This window comes from Bombina bombina, chromosome 10 (assembly GCF_027579735.1).
Source record: "Bombina bombina isolate aBomBom1 chromosome 10, aBomBom1.pri, whole genome shotgun sequence".
Classification (NCBI taxonomy): domain Eukaryota; kingdom Metazoa; phylum Chordata; class Amphibia; order Anura; family Bombinatoridae; genus Bombina; species Bombina bombina.
The window spans coordinates 90454834-90471203 of NC_069508.1; the positions used below are offsets into that span (position 1 = coordinate 90454834).

Here is a 16370-nt window from a genome sequence, read left to right on the forward strand (position 1 = left end):
AGACTGGCCACATCCAAAGTGGCCAGTATAATACTAACTGGGAACGTTTTAGCCTTTAAGATCTTAATTAGTTCCAATGAATCTAATAACAATGCCTTAGTTTTTTTAACTGTTTTCTGAAGGTGATAATCCACAAACTGGGCAACACTTTGGTATTTTGACCCAATGTCAGACACAATTGGTCACCATGGGAGTCTAAAAAAGAATCCTTATGTATTTTTATAATGGTATAAATGTGAGGATATTTGGGGTGATCAGTGAACATGAACTTGTAGAGGGTTTCAACTATAAATCCAATTTGTAGAGCCATCAAAAGAATTTTGTCCAAGGACACCTTATATTCCAATGTGGATTTTTTTGGCAACACATAATTTGTTTCACCATCTTTTAATTGATTCAACAATTCTTCTCTGTAATAAAAGTGGTCAAGGACTATGATTGCTCCGCCCTTGTCAGCTCATCGGATGACAATCAAAGTGGCATCTCTGAAAAATTGTAAAGCCTGCCATTCCTGGTCACTTATATTGCAGTGACGATTGTTAATAGCATTACATCCCTTGCTGATCTGTCTAGCACATACTGTCGTGTATGTTTTAATGGCTGTATGGATTTAGATTTGGACTTAAATTTTGTATGTGTGTAGTTACTGGTTGACTTCTGAAACATGTCCTTAAGTTTTAACTGTTGCTGAAATCTGTTTAAATCTACATGATTCGAAAATTCATCAATCCTTGGGGTAGGGGCATAGTTGAAACCTTTGTTAAGGAGAGCTATCTGTTCTGTATTCAAAACTCTACTGCTGAGATTGATAACCACACACTCAGCAGTTAGGTCTTTGTCCTTATGGTACTCCCCCCAGACTGATGTAATGTCTGTGTCTTTGCCTCCCTCCATTTTTTAAAAAATCGGAGGTTTGTTCTGTGACCTAGTCTGTACCCTACCTGCTTCTCTGGGGGTGACAGAGATGGTATTGGAACCGTCCTTCTGGTCCACTAAATTCTCCTCCACTGGTGTCAATAGCTAACATGTTTTGTTTGCTATACAACAGCATTTTTTGCAAAAGTCCACATTGTTACGCCCAATAGTGGGTAAGTTCTTAATCCCGAATCCCCGGGGTATTTGTTTTTTCTTAAAATATTCAGACAGGTATAATCCACTTCTTTCCTTTTCATATTTAGCAACCTGTTGTATACATTTAATGGGGATTCCCCAATCATCTCATTTTCACAGGCCTGCAAAATCCTCTCTGCATCCTCATCCATATATGCAAAAAGTCCATCATCAATCTTCAGCTTCAAGGACTTGAATGGTTAATGACCCCCACTTATAGAGGAGTTGCTTTGGTATCCATTGGTGATCCCTGCTTCTTTTATTATCTCCACCGTGGGCTATGTGATAAATAACTGAAAAAGGCCAAACATTCAGGGTGAACCTGATGCCGGCAGGAATGTTTAGGAATGTTCTTCTATTCTTTGAGGGTGCAAAGACACAAACCACTTGGATTTGTAAATGTAATCCTCCTGTTCGATGCACTCACTCGCTCAAAATAAAACAATGGCCCGTATGTCTCCTCCAATAATATTCATTCTTTTTCTTCTTTTTTTTAGGGGAAAGTGCGCATGCAGTCACCCACTACCATAAATTGTGCAGTTGAGTTTTCCACATGTGGGGAAATCGCAGAGGTCAGCGAGCTCATAGTGCAATGAACCAGCCTTGCCCTAAGAGAGTCACCTTAGTAATCATGGCTAAGACTCCCTGCCAGGTAAGTATTATTATAGTCATTCAAATAGGCATAAATGAGGCACTCACAGAACTTTTTGTATATTTCCAAAAACTCTTTCTTTATTGTACAAATATCATCAAACAATGTCAACGTTTTGGCTATTCATGTAAGCCTTTTTCAAGACAATCTATTAAAATAATATTCATAATCTATTATATGCATTACATGCCCTAAAAAGTGGGTTTATACATGAAACCCTCTACAAGTTCATGATCACTGATCACCCCAAAAATCCTCACATTTATACCATTCCAAAAATACATAAGGATTCTTCTAGAATTGGGTCATTATACCAAAGTGTTGCTCAGTTTGTGGATTAGCACCTTCAGGAAACAGTTAAAAAAACTAAGACATTTTTATTAGATTCAATGTAACTAATTAAGATCGTAAAAGCTAAAACCTTGCCAGTTAGTATTATACTGGCCACTCTGGATGTGGTCAGTCTATTTACTATTATTCCCCACAAATTGGGTTTGGACGCTGTAAGAGATAAGTAGGTATCTGATCAAAAATACACCGGTCCCCCTGTTGAATTCATTATTGAGCTCCTGAATATTTGCCTAACCCACAACAATTTCAGGTTTGAAAACACATATTATTTACAATTGATAGGTACGGCCATGGGGTCTCCAATGGCCCCAGCTTATGCAAATCTGTTCATGTCATGGTACGAGGACAGGTTTGTATTCCTGGGAAACAATTTAAATATTTTACTATATCGTCGATATATAGACGATCTACTAATATTTTTTTGGGGGGGCAGTGGAGTAGAATTTGTAGAATGGCAAAAAAAAAAAAAATAATAATCTGTCAAATGTACAAATTAAAATGGATTTTAGTAATAGTGAAATAAAATTTTTAGATACACCAGGTTGTATTCAAAGCCCACGGATAGGAATGCCCTATTAAAATTTCAGAGCTTTTACCCTCCACAGTTGAAAAAGGGCAACTGTTGATGGTGATACAGAATAATACAGATATAAATGACAAATTATCACAATATAATTTGATGAAAAACATGTTTCTAGACAGAGGTTACAAATTGAGAGACATTGAAAAGGTGTGGGCTGAAATTGAACATTTGGATCAGGGTCAGCTTACTACCAATAGTAGAAGACAAAAACAGGAGGAACAGGTCCTGAATTTTATCACCACGTATACACCAGCCAGTGCAATGATCAAGAAGACCTTGACAGAAAAATAGTTTATATTATCTGAGGACTCCTCTTTGCCCTTTGGGAAAACTAAACCTCCCCGCATGGTGTATAAGAAAGGCAGAAGCTTTGGAACCATGTTGGTGAAGAATGATGTTCAATAAATAAAAAAAAATGGTTACGAAGAACAAATGGGGTGTTTTAAATGTGGTAACTGTGTCACTTGGAATACAATGTTGTCTGGCAATACCTTTAACCCCTTAACGACGCATGTCGTACAGGGTACGTCTTACACAAACTGGTCTTTAAAGACCAGAGACGTACCCTGTACGTCGTTAAGGGTTTCAAGCGACTGGAAGCGATCCTGATCGCTTCCAGCCGCTTTCAAGGTATTGCAGTGATGCCTCAATATTGAGGCATCACTGCAATACCTTTTTAGGCACACCGATGCAGAGAGAGCCACTCTGTGGCCCTCTCTGCATCGGCCAGTGATGGTGCCTGATCGTTGGTGGGTGGGTGGCCCATCACTGGGGAACTTCCTTCCGGCTGTTCACTATGCCGGGTGCGCGCGGGGAGCGCGCGCTGAAGGTGAGGGGCGGGGTGCGCGATCGCGCGCCGCGATCGCGATCTAACACAATTATGTGAATTTTTTTGGGCTGGAAGAGGGTGGTGGGGTGGAGGGGTGATCAAGGAGTGATCTGGGGGTGATCTGGGAGGGGGAGGGTGTAGGGTATGGAGGGGGGCAGCTACACTACAGAAAATGTTAGGTTTAAATAAAAAATAAAAAAGTTATTTTGCAAAGTGGGTACTGGCAGACAGCTGCCAGTACCCAAAATGGTTACTAATAGTTAGTGGGGGGAGGGTTAGAGAGCTCTTTGGGGGGGGATCAGGCAGGTTGGGGGCTAAGGGGGGGATCCTACACAGCAGAATATCATTATTATTTTTTTAAATAATAAAAAAAACAAATTAAAACTTTTATTTTAGTACTGGCAGACTTTCTGCCAGTACTTAAGATGGCGGGGAAAATTGTGGGGTGGGGGAGGGAAGAGAGCTGTTTGGGAGGGATCAGGGGGTGGGATGTGTCAGGTGGGAGGCTGATTTCTACACTAAAGCTAAAATTAACCCTGCAAGCTCCCTACAAGCTACCTAATTAACCCTGTCACTGCTGGGCATAATACAAGTTTGGTGCGCAGCGGCATTTAGCGGCCTTCTAATTACCAAAAAGCAATGCCAAAGCCATATATGTCTGCTATTTCTGAGCAAAGGGGATCCCAGAGAAGCATTTACAACCATTTGTGCCATAATTGCACAAGCTGTTTGTAAATAATTCCAGTGAGAAACCCAAAGTTAGTGAAAAAGTGAACAATTTTTTTTATTTGATCGCATTCGGCGGTGAAATGGTGGCATGAAACATATCAAAATTGGCCTAGATCAATACTTTGGGTTGTCTACTACACTACCCTAAAGCTAAAATTAACCCTACAAGCTCCATACAAGCTACCTAATTAACCCCTTCACTGCTGGGCCTAATACAAATGTGGTGCGCAGCGGCATTTAGCGGCCTTCTAATTACCAAAAAGCAACGCCAAAGCCATATATGTCTGCTATTTCTAAACAAAGGGGATCCCAGAGAAGCATTTACAACCATTTGTGCCATAATTGCACAAGTTGTTTGTAAACAATTTCAGTGAGAAACCTGATATTTGTGAAAAAGTGAACAATTTTATTTATTTGATCGCATTTGGCGGTAAAATGGTGGCATGAAATAGACCAAAATGGGCCTAGATCAATACTTTGGGATGTCTACTAAAAAAAAAATATACATGTCAAGGGATATTCAGGGATTCCAGACAGATATCAGTGTTCTAATATAACTATCGCTTATTTTGAAAAAAAATGGTTTGGAAATAGCAAAGTGGTATTTGTACTTATTGCCCTATAACTTACAAAAAAAGCAAAGAACATGTAAACATTGGGTATTTCTAAACTCAGGACAAAATTTAGAAACTATTTAGCATGGGTGTTTTTTGGTGGTTGTAGATGTGCAACAGATTTTGGGGGTCAAAGTTAGAAAACGTGTGTTTTTTTCCATTTTTTCATCATATTTTATAATTTTTTTTATGGTAAATTGTAAAATATGATGAAAATAATGGTGTCTTTAGAAAGTCCATTTAATGGCGAGAAAAACGGTATATAATATGTGTCGGTACAGTAAATGAGTAAGAGGGAAATTGCAGCTAAACACAAACACCGCAGAAATGTAAAAATAGCCTTGGTCCTTAAGGGAAAGAAATTGAAAAATGGCCTTGTCCTTAAGGGGTTAAACATCCTTTTAGCATGAAAAAATATTCCATTAGGCACAAACTAACCTGCTCTTTGGATTTTGAAGTTTACATCATTGTTTGCCCATGTGGAAAATATTATGTGGGTAAGACCTGCATCCTGTTCAGAAAACACCTGGCGAATCACAATAATAGACAGGACCCCCCCTGAGAAAGGGAGGAAATAGGGATGAATAATTATTAAAGAGAGAGGCCCAGTGGATTCACAGGTTGGGCACTATGAGCCCTAAAGGCTGTGACACACTGCAAGCGGAGCGGCGCGCAACGTGTACATGTAGCTGTGTGCGCTCAGTGTGTACTGCCTTTTCATCTCTGAGCACTCTGCTGCATCAGGTCGTGTAGCTAAGCGCTCAGAGATTAAATATTTGAACTTCAGAAGCGATGCAACGCGGAACGAAGCAGCTGCTTTACCTCGCACCTCATCGCTTGCAGTGTGTCACAGCCTTAAGGGGCAAAACACTCACTTTGATTACTCATTATTTTTGTGAAGTAAGGTTTGAATGCATAAGAAGACCAATACTTTCTGTAGTGTAATAAAATCATAATGACTGAAGTTTGGAACAGCAGATATAAAGCTTTGTTGTATGAGTAAAATTATAAACAAGTGTTGTCCGATAAATAAGTTGCTTAAACTTGTAACTGAGAAACTAGTATGTTTGAATAGACAAAGAATAAGAAAATAAATGTTAAGCAATTTTCCTAATTTTTACGTAGAGGATATAAGTTTAAGGCTGTGTTAAAGGCAATGTGAAAGAGTCTAGGCAGATGACGATTGCGTGCTTAGAAACTTTTGATATGGCCATGCCAGAGCTTATGCACACATTGGGAAAACAGTATGCAAGCTATAATGTTGCAACACAGAGCAAAGTTGATTATTTGTTGCACTCAATCCCTACATTGCATATGATTTCCCCCAACGACGATCACCAATAGTAATAGGGAAAGATTGACACTCCCCCAGGATTGACGGATGTGGCATCACTATTGGCTAACTCACTGCTGTATTTTAGTTAGAACAAGAGCGGCATTCAATACATGCTGCTTGGGAATGGCGTCTTAGAACGCAGTTCAGGGGTTCAAATTGAGGTAGGTTCAGGCTAAAGTTTTGAAAGAAACTGGGTCAATTAATGTGTACTACATAGTATAATTACTGAATACATTCATATGTTAGCTACGCACAATGTTTATGCAAGTATGATGGTCTATTATTATTTGACAAGGGGTCTCATGGAGCGCTAATAATAGCATAATGTATAGAGAGTGAGTTTCCTGCAAATGGTATTGTTAACGGAGTGTGGTTCCCCCCAGGGGTATGTGATAAATATTGCCACCGTTTTTAGTTGTATTGTTTTGTTTTTGTTTTTTTCTTAGTTAAGCACAAATTGATTTGTAAATGTTACCACTTGCAACAGGGGTGATTTAAAGGTATATGTACATATGAGGCAATAAACACATAATGGGAAGTTTAGGATAAGGTACTAGTGCTTTGTCAAACTGTGTAAAAATATTAAATGTGTGTATAAAGAATGCTTATAATTGATTATAAATATTGTTTCTATAGGTTGTCTTGAAAAAGGCTTACATGAATAGCAGAAACATCAACAATGTTTGAGGATATTTGTACAATAAGGAAAGAGTTTTTGTAAATATACAAAAAGTCCTGTGAGTGTCCTCATTTATGCCTATATATATATATATATATATATATATATATATATATATATATATATATATATATATATATATATATAAAAAAATATATATATAAATATATATATATATATATATATATATATATATATATATATATACGTTGATTTTAGTAGCCGTGTTAGTCCAGAGATTTAGATATCAAAATAACAAGAGTATTGCATTGAGAAATGATACTTTTTTATTGGACTATACATTTATAAGACGACAAGCTTTCGGAAGAGTGTCTTCCTTTTTCAAGTCTGAAGCAATACTGACCAATTTGATGGAATTTACAGATTATATCTTAAAACACAGGCTAAAAAGACTTAGGGGCCCATTTAACAAGCTCCGTAGGGAGCTTGTTGGCCCGTTTTTTTTAGCGAGTGTTCAGATTTGCCAGAAACACAAGTTATTAAGCAGCAGTCTAAAGACCGCTGCTCCATAACCCTGTCCGCCTTCTCTGAACAGGCGGACAGGAATCGCCGGAAATCAACCCGATCGAATATGATCGGGTTGATTGACACCTCCCTGCTGGCAGCCGATTGGCCGCGAGTCAGCAGGGGGCGGCATTGCACCAGCAGCTCTTGTGAGCTGCTGGTGCAATGTTAAATGCGGAGAGCGTATTGCTCTCCGCATTTAGCGAGGTCTTGTGGACCTGAACCGTCAGATCAGGTCTGCAAGACCTATAATAAATAGGGGCCAAAGTGTTACTGAGGTCTGAATACAGGGGGAGGAGGGGGTGTCGTAAAAATCATGATTGGGGTTTAGAAGACAGGCAGATAGTGTCAGTAAAAAATAACAGGCAGGGGAAAAATATGGTTATATACAAAGCATATACTGACATAAAGTCATATATCAACATAGAATCAATATGAATAAAGATGGGAAATTAGGTATACAGGGGAATATAAGATAGTCAAAAAAGGAGAAAGGAAAGAAAGGAAAAAAAGGGGGGAATAATAATAATGACAAAAGTGTGGACATAGGCTTACCTGCGTACCTATACATAGAGAGTGTGGAATATATAATGTAATTGACTACAGTATATGGAAGTACATTACAAAAAAATTTGATAATGAGTTAAGAAACCAGAATCCACATTTAGTCTAGAATTTAGCAAGTTAAAGTGCATTATCATTTTAATTTCAAAGGTTTTTCTTTCCATGGTGTTTTTTAAGTTGCCTCTGAGAATTTTGATTTTGAGGATTTGGATGGAGTGGTCAGGTTGGGTGAAATGGTGACCAACAGGGGTACAGTATTTTGTTTCACAGTGGTTCTTGATTGAGTGTCTATGTAAGTTCATCCGTAGGTGCAGATTTTGGCTTGTTTCTCCAATATAACATCCCGCTTCACATGTAGTGCAATGTATCATGAATACCACATTTGCAGATATACATGAATATGTCCCTTTAATGTTATAGCAATTACTCTTGTGATTAGCTGTGCTGCTTTCACAGATGTGTTGACATACGCCTAGATTATGAGTCTTGCGTTAGCCTTAAAAAGCAGCTTTGAGAAGTCCCAACGCTGCTTTTCAATGCCCGCTGGTATTACGAGTCTGGCAGATACAGGTGTACCTCTCACTTTTCTTCCGTGACTAGAGCATACCGCAAATCCCCTTACGTCAATTGCGTATCCTCTCTTTTTAATGGGAATTTCCTAATGCCGGTATTACGAGTCTTGGAGAAAGTGAGCGGTACACCCTCTCCTGTCAAGACTCCTACCGCATTTAAAAGTCAGTAGTTAAGAGTTTTATGGGCTAACGCTGTAACATAAAACTCTTTACTAAAGTGATAAAAAGTACACTAACACCCATAAACTACCTATTAACCCCTAAACCAAGACCCCCCCACATCGCAAACACTTAACTAAAATTTTTAACCCCTAATCTGCCGACCGGACATCGCCGCAACTTCAATAAATATATTAACCCCTAAATCGCCGCACTCCCGCCTCGCAAACACTAGTTAAATTTTATTAACCCCTAATCTGCCGTCCCTATCATCGCCGACACCTACCTACATTTATTAACCCCTAATCTGCCACCCCCAACGTCGCTGCCACTATATTAAATGTTTTAACCCTTAAATCTAAGTCTAACCATAACCCTAACCCCCCCTAACTTAAATATAATTTAAATAAAACAAAATAAAATTACTACAATTAAATAAATTATTCCTATTTAAAACTAAATACTTATCTATATAATAAACCCTAATATAGCTACAATATAACTAATAATTTATTTTTATTTTACAGGCAAGTTTGTATTTATTTTAACTAGGTAGAAAAGTTATTAAATAGTTATTAACTATTTAATAACTACCTAGCTAAAATAAAGACAAAAGTACCTGTAAAATAAAACCTAACCTAAATTACAATTACACCTAACTACACTATAATTAAAAAAAATCCCTAAATTAACTACAATTAACTACAAGTAAATTAAATAAACTAAAGTACGAAAAAAAAACCCACTAAATTACAGAAAAAAATAAAATAATTACAAGAATTTTAAACTAATTACACCTAATCTAATCTCCCTAATAAAATAAAAAAGCCCCCCAAAATAATAAAAATCCCTACCCTATACTAAATTACAACTAGCCCTTAAAAGGACCTTTTGCGGGGCATTGCCCCAAAGTAATCAGCTCTTTTACCTGTAAAAAAAAAACACAATACCCCCCCAACATTAAAACCCACCACCCACCCCTACTCTAAAACCCACCCCTACTCTAAAACCCACCCAATCCCCCCTTAATAAAACCTAACACTAACCCCTTGAAGATCACCCTACTTTGAGACGTCTTCACCCAGCCAGGCACATGTGGTCCTCCAGAGGGTCTGAAGTCTTCATCCGATCCGGGCAGAAGAGGACCTCCAGACGACCTTCATCCAGGCGGCATCTTCTATCTTCATCCTACCGGAGCGGAGCGGGTCCATCTTCAAACCAGCCAACGCAGAGCATCCTCTTCTTCCGATGACTCCCAATGAATGAAGGTTCCTTTAAATGACGTCATGCAATCAGCCAATAGAATTGAGCTTGCATTCTATTAGCTGATTGGATCAGCCAATAGGATTGAACTTCAATTCTATTGGCTGATTGGATCAGCCAATAGGATTTTTCCTACCTTAATTCTTATTGGCTGATAGAATCCTATCAGCCAATCAGAATTCAAGGTACGCCATCTTGGATGACGTCATTTAAAGGAACCTTCATTCGTCGGGAGTCGTCGGAAGAAGAGGATGCTCCGCGTCGGCTGGCTTGAAGATGGACCCGCTCCGCTCAGGATGGATGAAGATAGAAGATGCCGCCTGGATAAAGACTTCTGCCCATCTGGAGGTCCTCTTCTGCCCGGATCGGATGAAGACTTCGGACCCTCTGGAGGACCACTTGTGCCCGGCTGGGTGAAGATATCTCAAGGTAGGGTGATCTTCAAGGGGTTAGTATTAGGTTTTATTAAGGGGGGATTGGGTGGGTTTTAGAGTAGGGTTGGGTGTGTGAGTGGTGGGTTTTAATGTTGGGGGGTATTGTATTTTTTTTTTTTTTACAGGTAAAAGAGCTGATTACTTTGGGCCAATGCCCCGCAAAAATCCCTTTAAAGGGCTATTTGTAATTTAGTATAGGGTAGGGATTTTTAATATTTTGGGGGGCTTTTTTATTTTATTAGGGCGATTAGAGTAGGTGTAATTAGTTTAAAATTCTTGTAATTATTGTTTTTTTTCCGTACTTTAGTTTATTTAATTTAATTGTAGTTAATTGTAGATAATTTAGGGAATTGTTTTAATTATAGTGTAGTGTTTGGTGTAATTGTAATTTAGGTTAGGTTTTATTTAACAGGTACTTTTGTCTTTATTTTAACTAGGTAGTTATTAAATAGTTAATAACTATTTAATAACTATTCTACCTATTTAAAATAAAGACAAACTTGACAGTAAATTAAAAATAAACCCTAAGCTAGATACAATGTAACTATTAGTTATATTGTAGCTACCTTAGGGTTTATTTTACAGGTAAATATTTAGTTTTAAATAGGAATAATTTAGTTAATTGTAGTTATATTATTTAAATTTATTGTAATTATATTTAAGTTAGGGGGGTGTTAGGGTTAGGGTTAGACTTAGGTTTAGGTGTTACTTTATTAAAGTGGCGGCGATGTTGGCGGCGGCAGATTAGGGGTTAATACATTTAATATAGTTGCGGTGACATTGGGGGTGGCAGATTAGTGGTTAATAACTATAATGTAGGTGTCGGCGATGTTGGGGGCAGCAGATTAGGCGTTCATAAGTATAATGTAGGTGGCGGCGGTGTCTGGAGCGGCAGATTTGGGGTTAATAATATTATGCAGGTGTCGGCGATGTCGGGGGCGGCAGATTAGGGGTTAATAAGTGTAAGATTAGGGATGTTTAGACTCGGCGTTCATGTTAGGGTGTTTTGGAATATTGTTTATAAAGGAGGGTGGGTGGTTACTCTCAGCCATTAGAAGAGTATTTCCTGCCGTTTTTTTCCTATAAGTACTGGTACATATTTTATTATTCTGTATATTAATCCTTAAATCCAGGAAGGTTATTTCTGTCTTATTAGATTCATAAGTAAATGTAAGATTGTAATTGTTTATGTTAATTTCATTCATAAAATGTTTTCTGTTCCTGACCAGAATAATAGGATGTCATCTATGAAGCGAAGCCAGAGCTTGATGTTATCCCCCTGGCTTCCCCCATAGATGACATCCTTCTCCCATTTGCCTAAGTATAGGCAGGCATAGGTGGGGGTACAGCAAGTTCCCATTGCCGTGCCCCTCACCTGTTGATAAAACTTACCTCCAAATGTGAAGAAATTTCTTTCCAATACAAAGTTCAAAAGCTTACTCACATATTTGGTGTGCTTTGAGAATAGGTGGCCTCTTTGATCTAAAAAATATTCACATGCCGCTATACCTTTCTTATGTGGTATTGAAGAATAAAGTGACTCAACGTCTATTGCCACTAGTATCCACTCATTCTCAAAACACATACCTTCAATGATTTTCAATACATCCTGAGTATCCTTCACATATGAAGGCAAATATATATGAGATAACAGTATATAGAAATAAAAGTAATCTGCCAGTCATAAATATGTAAAATAAACAATTAATGTATATTTGGAAAATGGTTTCTTAAAGGTTGTTACAACAAACAAAGATGTATAAAGGAATCCTCGCAATATTAAAATATAAAGTAATACATTGAAGCAATATGTAAATATTTATTTCACCTTATGGGCGGAACAGATTCAAAAATCAAATAAAAGGTCGGCACTAGGACCAGAAAGAAATGAAGCCGGGTGAAACGCGCGTAGCTGCATGAAATTCAAGCTGAGGGCTACAGCTGAGCCCTCATGAACAAGCTGGATTAACCGAAAGCAAAGACCGGAAAACAACAGCGATTTCTGAGTAAGGTCCACTCGTTGAGGGTCGGATTTTCACAAATAAGAAGACATGTGAGTAACTTTCTTTATATATGGATAACGGAGACAAGCTACAATCAAGGTAAAATAAGTTTTGTGATGTGACCAAAGTTGCGAAAGACAGCCTAGCAAGGTGAGCAGGAGGTGTGTATTTGTAAAAAATCTCTGAAGCCATAATCCCTTGAGGCGTCACGCTGTGACACAATTAGAAACAAAAACAAGAGTATACTTTGATGAACTTACCAGCTTACAAGAAATTGTTACAGATATTGCTACAAATGTTATCCCACCCCTAGAGTGTTGAAAAGCCTTCTCATACAATATCGCTGAGAACTTTTTTCTATGCGAGCAAAGGATAAGCCCGCTGTACGGCTAACATAAATGAAATCCCATATGTTAAGAACATTAACAATATTTTCAGAATACTACTACCTTGAATATATAAGGATAAAGTCTACAAATGGACATTTGAAATATTGGCCAATATTTAAATACATAAGTGGGCCCACGTTCGTATATTATTAATTTGTTATCTGGCTTTCTTACGGTAATTTCAGTAAACATATTGCAAATGTTTAATTTCTTTCTTTTTCTTTTTGTCGTTATTTATTATGACTAGTATATAATAATTGTGTGGTAATTCCAATAGACATAGTCCCAAAATATGGTAATACTAGTTTATTGATTTATAACCTATGATCTGGTTCTGGATATAGGGAACTTAGTGTGGAAAAGATTTTTCACACAATTCTTGTTTAAGTATTACAATTTATATTTCTCTTCCCTCCGTGCACAGGGTGGTTCTGATATTAACTTACAAGTCAGACCACTAGAAGGATTTAGAGTGTTAATAACAAGAGGTAGTGCGAAATGGATAATTCTAAAAACTTATTTCCTTTTGATCTCCTTAAGGGATCTTTCAAATCTAGATTGCACACTTCTAAAATATAGTCATCCATATTTGTTTAGGGAGTGATTAAATTAAGATGGCATTCTTTAATGAACAAGAATGGGAATATGATATGGCAGAAACATTCTCTACATCAGATATATCTACTGAGAATAGGGATTCAAATACTACAGATAACATATATAAATCATTTAAAGAGTATAAACAGAAATTGTTAAAAGAACAGAAATTTCAAGTTTAACAAAATATACAGAAGCAAAAATGATACCAAGAGGTCTCAGGATTAGAAAAAGACCAGGAACTAATCTAAATGATCCTCTTACAGAGAATTTTAAACAAAAATGGGAGGAATATGCAAATAAATGTTCATTGAATTGGATGAAATTAATGCTGGGTGAAAATGAATTAAGGAAATTAAAAATAGAAAATGAGATAAAAGAACTAGAATTAAAATTAAAAAAATGGGAAAGTCTAGAAGAATATCGTAGACAGTTGGACTTAGTCCAAATGGAAGTTAGAAAAATCCATGAAGAAATAAAGTATAGAAAGAAAAGAAAATTCCAAAGAGATTGGGGGGACTACCAGGAAGGAAAAGTATATGAGTATACTTATCTACAATCAAGTAGTTCAGAATCAGACACTTCAGGCACATCAGCAGATAATTCTAGGAGAAGAGGGAATTATAATAGAAGAGGTTTTTTATTCAGGAGAAGAAGAACAAGACAAGGAGAGGGGGACAAAAGCATAAGAGAGGATTCTACAGAAAAACAACAGAGGTACCCATTGAGGAACCAGCAAGTACAGAAATAAATAAAGACGTAATAAATCTATCCAACAGAGTTTTAACAACAAGTGAAATTAAAGTATTAGAAAAAGGACTAAACTTTGTACCAACAAACAAATGCAATAAATTTGAAATAGTAAAAGATGTCCATATGTTTGCTAGAAAAATAGTCCTGAAAAAGGTTTTTAGCACTAAAAATACAAACACTACTGAAATGTTAGATATTCATGATAGAGCAACTTTAGCACAGTTAGAAGAATTAGCAGAGGAGATGAACCCTGAGCAACAAAAAATTGGACACACCACTCTTAAAAATAATTTCTCTCACATGCCAGCACTTTCACAGGTGGCTTGTGTGAATAATTTCGTAAAATTAGTTGAGGCAGATATTAATGAATTAAATATAGCAACAGCATTTAATGATAACTTAACACAGGAACAAAGAAAAGCACTTAAGTCCTTGTCAAATGATAAAACAATTACCATAAAGCCAGCCGATAAGGGCGGTAATGTAGTAGTACTGAGAACCACAGATTATATAAAAGAATGCTCTAAACAACTTTTGGATAGAAAACAATACATGATTCTTAAAACTAATCCAACAGAAACATATAAGGATGAATTAGAAAAATTTATTAAGAAGGGCAAAGATGGAGGCTTACTTAATAAAAAGGAAGTGGAAATGTTAAGAGTAAAATTTCCTAAATTATCAGCTTTCTATACAATACCAAAAATCCATAAAGGTAAAGTTCCACCACCAGGCAGACCAATAATTTCAGGTCAAGGTTCCTTAACAGAAAAAGCATCACAATACATTGACTATATACTTAGACCCAGTCTCCTAAATTTGCCTTCATATGTGAAGGATACTCAGGATGTATTGAAAATCATTGAAGGTATGTGTTTTGAGAATGAGTGGATACTAGTGGCAATAGACGTTGAGTCACTTTATTCTTCAATACCACATAAGAAAGGTATAGCGGCATGTGAATATTTTTTAGATCAAAGAGGCCACCTATTCTCAAAGCACACCAAATATGTGAGTAAGCTTTTGAATTTTGTATTGGAAAGAAATTTCTTCACATTTGGAGGTAAGTTTTATCAAGAGGTGAGGGGCACGGCAATGGGAACTTGCTGTGCCCCCATCTATGCTTGCCTATACTTAGGCAAATGGGAGAAGGATGTCATCTATGGGGGAAGCCAGGGGGATAACATCAAGCTCTGGCTTCGCTTCATAGATGACATCCTATTATTCTGGTCAGGAACAGAAGTAATGTTAAAAAAATTTATGAATGAAATTAACATAAACAATTACAATCTTAAATTTACTTATGAATCTAATAAGACAGAAATAACCTTCTTGGATTTAAGGATTAATATACAGAATAATAAAATATGTACCAGTACTTATAGGAAAAAAACGTCAGGAAATACTCTACTAATGGCCGAGAGTAACCACCCACCCTCCTTAATAAACAATATTCCAAAAGAACAATATTTGAGACATCACAGGAATTGTTCAGATGTAACTAAATTTAAAGAAGAAGCTGGCTCCTTAAGAGAAAGATTTAGAAACAGAGGATACTCTAATAATGTACTCAAAAAAGCATATGTGTCAGCTATTAAAAGAAATAGAGAAGAATTGCTATACAAGACTAAAGAAACAAATCAAGACAATAAGATAAGATTTATTTCAAAGTACAATAATAAATGGCAGCATATTAGAGCCGTACTAAACAAACATTGGCCAATTTTGACTTTAGAGAAGGAGATCATTAATTATGTGGGAGATAGACCCCTAATGTCAGCTAAAAGGGCTCCAAACCTCAAGGATAAACTGGTTCAAAGCCATTATATAGATACATTCAAAAGTAGTTGGTTAGGAAAGCATCAAACAAGGGAAGGAAATTTCAGATGTAATAAATGTTCAGTTTGTAGCAATATGCAACAAGGCACTTGCTTTGTAGATAAAAGTGGTCAAAGCTATAGAATAAAAGGAAGAATTAATTGTAGAAGTGAAGGAATTATATATTTAATCTTTTGTTGCTGCCCCCTGTACTACGTAGGTAAAACCTATCGCGAATTGAAAGAAAGGATTAAGGAACATAAAAGAGACATTTCCAATAAAGTTAAAACCAGTAGTGTAGCAAGACACTTTAAGTTATTTCACAATAGTGATGAGGAAACCTTGAAATTCCTGGGGTTGGAAAAAGTAGATACATCAGCAAGGGGTGGCAACTTTGATAATAGATTGCT

At 36.8% G+C, this 16370-nt stretch overlaps 1 non-coding gene across 1 annotated transcript; it reads right to left on the bottom strand.

Annotated features, from left to right (window-relative positions):
* Window positions 1-1604: 1604 nt before the first annotated feature.
* On the bottom strand, window positions 1605-1770 carry LOC128641537 (U1 spliceosomal RNA). The gene has a single exon (XR_008399553.1). It is a non-coding gene; the product is annotated as a U1 spliceosomal RNA (small nuclear RNA).
* Between the last annotated feature and the right edge of the window lie 14600 nt (window positions 1771-16370).